Here is a 5,242-nt window from a genome sequence, read left to right on the forward strand (position 1 = left end):
GGGAAAAGCTCCCAGGCGGACAGTCTGGCCTGTCTGATGGTGCTGGCTAAAGCCTGCCTGGGCTTTCCCTGCCGAACCTATCCAGCAGAAGCTTCTTAGTGCCATTGCTTTTGTAGAGTGGCTTCTGCTCTTACAAGTAGCTCCCTGTTGAGAGTAGGACTCGAATATCCTAGCTGGGCATTTCTGTTCTTGGTGACAGGAAAAATCATGGCCAGCTTCAAGGGCGACTTGGCCCCTAGGCCCACCTCAGCCTGGGCCTGGTTTGCAGGGTGATTGATTGTCACAGCTTGCCTGAGGCTGAGGAGTTCCTGGGAGGCGGGGCTTTCCGTTTTAAAACTGAGGCAGTCCTGGGAAAACCAATATGAGTTGTCTCCCTAAGAATGGACTAGGCCAGAATATTCCCAGTGGATCCTGGGGAAACCTTAGCTCCTAGAAGCCACACTGTGCAAAATGACCATGGGACCTTGCAGTGCAGGGAGAGGAAATGATGAGATGGCCCATTCAGAGGCTCTGTGGATGGTGGTCTGAATGGAGCATGTGTAACTGAGGGCAAGAGGGGTTAAGATGTGGCTGGAGCAGGCTTCCGGCTGCACAGAAAAGAGTCTCAGGTGCAGGAGGGGCTCCTCCTCTGATGGGAGGCCGTACTGAAGTGGTCAAATTCTCTGTCTTCAGAGCTCTGGGCCTGGACTGAATCTGTCACCTCCTCAGTTCTGTGACTTTTTCCTAAGCCTCAGTTTTCTCATGTGTTAGACTGGGATAATAATAGTGCCAAATTTAGAGACTTGTTGTGAAAGATAGTAACATAAAGCAAATAAAAATGGTGAGCACATAGTAAATACTGAATATTACTATTATCTATTATTGCTGTATTTTTATTGTTATCTTATTGTATTAGTTTTCTATTGCTGCAGAACAAATTCCCACAAACATAGTGGCTTAAAAACACATACATTTACCATCTCACAGTTTCCATGGGTCAGGTGTCCTCAGGGTGAGCTGGGTCCTCTGCTCAAGGTCTTACCAGGCTGTAATCAAGGTGTCACTCTGAGCTGTGATCTCTGCTGAGGCTTCGGGTTCTCTTCCAGGCTCACGGATTGTTGGCTCAGTGCTTTGCAGTTGTAGGACTGAGGCCCCCAGTTCCTGGAGCCCCTTCCCTGACTCATGGCCTTCTCCACAACATGGTGGTTTTCTTCTTTAAGGCCAACAGGAGAGTATAGTATTTTTTTTTTTTCATTTCTGACATGTAGACCCACTTTTTTGGGGCTTACCTGATTAGGTCAGGCCCACCCAAGGCAAGATCCCCTTTGATTAACTTGAAGTCAACTGGTTGGAAACCTTAGTTACAGTTGCAAAATCATTTCTCTTTGACTTTATCATGCACCAGTGTGATCACACTCACGGGGATGAGATCACGCAAAGTGTGAGTCAGTTTAGGACTCTGACTGCCTCTCTTGCCTTTGGGAGCCAAAGGGAGCTGTGTAGACGATGACGTTGCGGGTGCTCTGGGCAGAAGCAGGCTAGAATGTGTGTGTGTGTGTGTGTGTGTGTGTGTGTGTGTGTGTGTGTGTGTCTGCATGCCCAGTGTGCGAATTTGTACATGTGAACACCTTGGGGAGAATTCTATGAGGCAGGAGGCCGGGGTCCCTTCCAACTCCTGAGGACAGGGAAGCTCCTTAACCTCCTTAACAGAACAGATGAAGCTGAGACATAAGTAAGCCTGGCTGGTGTGGCTCAGTGGTTGAGCATCGACCCATGAACCAGGAGGTCACAGTTCATTTCTGGTCAGGACGCATGCCCGGTTTGCAGTCTCGATTCCCTATAGGGGCCGTGCAGGAGGCAGCCAATCAATGATTCTCTCTCATCATTGATGTTTCTATCTCTCTCTCCCTCTCCCTTCCTCTCTGAAATCAATTATACATATTATTTTTTTTTAATAGGTGCACTCCTCCTTCCCCTTCTATTTTGACTAAAATAGGATTCTTTTCATGCTGAGAACTTCCCTGGCTGTGAAGAGGGAGTCTGTGCAGCTGTTTTTTTCTATTCCGCTCTCCTCCACCCCATGTTTTCTCCAGTTCAGGACATGTCCCACCATCACTCAGTTGCTCTTCCTTCCCACAACATGTCAATCATTACACTGAGCTCCGTCAGCTCTACTTTAAGGTACATCCCATGGCTGGCCACTCCTCACCATCCCCATGCTGTCCCTGCTGTCTGAGTCAATGCCAATCTCTCTCCGGGAAGCTTCCATGGCCACTTCCCTCAGCTCTATATCACATGCCCTTGCTGAAAATCTGCGAGGGAATTTCATTGCTCTTAGGACAAAGGTATATCCTTGACGTGGTTGTGTGGGGCCTGTGCGATGGTTGGTACCTGTGGCCTCTCTGCACACCATTCCTTGTTCACTCCCTCTGCTCGCTCAGCTCCACCCACACTGGTCTGCACCCAGACGGCTTGGTGCTCCTACCTTCCTTTATTCAGTGTCTGCCAATGGTCACCTGCTCATGGAGCCCTCCAGGACCACCGCACCACATCTGCATAGAAGCCCAGTCCTTCCTTGGCCCCACCCCCACCTCCTACCCTTCCTTCCTTCTCTTCTGTGTACTTATCACCACCTGACATTAGATCACTGACTTACCCCTTTACTCATTTATTGCCTGTCTCCTCCACTGGAACAGGAGTTTCAAAAGGGCAGACTTTGCCTATGTTGTTTACCCCATCCCAGGGCCAAGAACAGTTCAGTTCTTGGATCAGTGCTCAAGACATACCTGATGAGCTAAGGACAGAACAGACAGGGTTGTGGGATGGTGTCGTCTGTTGTGTGTGACCCTGTGGGGTGGGGGGATAGGAGGTGGTGATGGCTAAAGGGCTAAGAGCAAATCTGGGACCAATCGCCTAAGAGAAGTTCTCAAATTTCAGTGCACAACGCTCCAGCTGGGGAACTTGTTAAAAATGCAAGCCTTTAGCGCCACCCCCAGAGAGATGATTGGTAGGTCAGGGATAGGGCTCAGGAATGTATGTTCTTAAGATTCTCAGGCTTTTCCTGATGCAGCTGGTGGCAGATCACGCTTTCAGAAGCTCTTAGCTTGAGAGCTGTACCACCAATACCAGCCACATGTGGCTACCGAGCCCCTGAAATGAGGCTGCTCTGACTTGAGTATGCTGCAAATGTGAAATGCACACCAAATTTTGAAGACAATGTAAAAAAGTAAAATATTTCAATAATGGTTTTATATGAATTACCATTGAAATAATAATCTTGTGGCTCTATTGTGTTAAATAAAATGTATTATTAGAATTAATTTCACCTCTTTCTTTGTAATTTTCTTAGTAGTGGCTACTAGAACATTTTAAATTACAGGTGCGGCTTGTGTTATATTTCTGTAGGACAACTGACCTAGTTCTGTGGGGCCCAGCAAGTTCTCAAGGCTGAAAACAAATGCTGGCCCTTACCTTAGGTATGACTTCTCACAGACAATACTAAAAAGTGTGCCAATAAAAATTGCCATAGGACACCAACTGGTTTTGTCTGAATCTGGAAAATAGTTCTTCAAAGCTTGTTACCATGATCATGAGGGTGTTTCATTAAGTATTTCTGATAACAAAAGTGGTACATTATTAAAATATCGTTTTTATGGTACCCTAGAGGCAAAGGTTATCTGAATGTGGAGAGAGGCAGTTTGTGGAACGGTTGTATAAATGAAATCACTGGAAAGCAGTGCACTTGATTGAACGTTGGCTCAGGGGCGAATTCTTATTAAAATGTTTAGGTAGCAGTTTCTGTTCATTTCTGCGGAATTGCTCTCCAAATTAAAAATCTGGCTCAGCACCCCAATAGCCCTGAGTCCCAGAAGAAGTTTATCCTCTTTCTTTCCTACGATCCTTGCTTAAGCTCTTAATGCTCTGCTGGTAGACAGTGCAGGTCGTCTGTAAGGAGCACCTGCATAAAATTTGCCATAGCCCTGCAAACCGGCACGCTCCCCCTTACCTCAAAGAAGTCAGCGCAGGCTTCAAGAAAATCAGATCTATCCACTGAAAAGCAACAATTCTGTTTCTGTTTCAATCATTTTGGGAAACAATTTTTAATGGAATTTGGCCTTAATCACTGAAGTTGCTGCAAAAATGGACTTGCTGTTTAGTAGACTGGAAACACCACATAAACATAATTAAATATAAACTTTATCAGAATTCAAGTTAATAAACAACTGCTCAGCTAATTAACAAGAGGGCAAAAGAATGAAGATTTGGTGCACGACCTTTTAGTTCCATGTGCATACACATTCAGGTCCTCAATGGCAACCAGCACGTGGCCACAGCACTGTCAGGAAATGTCTATTCTCACCTGGAGCCAGGAGGCCACCCTCTCTGGGTGCATAACTCCCTCCCTCACCTCAATTATATTTCAACTTATCAATGCACTGGCCAGTGACATATAAAGAGTGCTATCTGATATGATTGACCCCATGAGGCTGGATAAAAGAGGGGGGTCTGAGGGAAGGCTGTGTGTGTGTGTGTGTGTGTGCGCGCGCGCACGCAGTTCCTATCTACTGAGAAGGAAAAACCACAATAACATTTTGTGATTCAGTGAATCCTTCCCCCTTCAATCACCTGAATTAATGGTGACCACAGAAAGCTTAGCTAATGCCTGAGCCTCATCTCATTGCAACCCTTGTCTCAAAGCCCTTCCTTTCCTGAGTTTCCTGCTTTCATTCTTCCTACGTATTGAGGCTATAATTGAGAAATTAAATGAGAGAGACCAGACAGAGAAAGGAAGTGAGTTGCCAAGAAGCTGAGAGGTGCTTATGTACTCTTCTAGAATGTTCGACTTTACCTCAGTGAGGGATTCTCAACTGGTTATCATGGAACAAGTAAAATAAAATCTGAGCCCAGGGCCTGATCTTCATAAATGGTAAAACATATAAGTAAATAAATAAGCCACTACTTATACCTCTTATCACTCTTTTTTGTTTGTTTGTTAATCCTCACAGGAGAATATTTTTCCATTGATTTTTTAGAGAGAGTGGAAGGGCGGGGGAGAGACAAAGAGAGAAACATTAATGTGAGAGAGACACAGTGACTGGTTGCCTCCTGCACATACCCTGACCAGGGCCAGGGCCAGAGCCTGCAACTGAGGTACATGCCCTTGATCAGAATCGAACCCAGGACCCTTCAGTCCACAGGGTACCACTCCATCCACTGAGCTAAACCAGCTAGGGCTTATCACTCTTTTTATTGTTCATTTGGA

This window comes from Myotis lucifugus, unplaced genomic scaffold, assembly GCF_000147115.1.
Source record: "Myotis lucifugus unplaced genomic scaffold, Myoluc2.0 scaffold_19, whole genome shotgun sequence".
In the NCBI taxonomy this organism is placed as follows: domain Eukaryota; kingdom Metazoa; phylum Chordata; class Mammalia; order Chiroptera; family Vespertilionidae; genus Myotis; species Myotis lucifugus.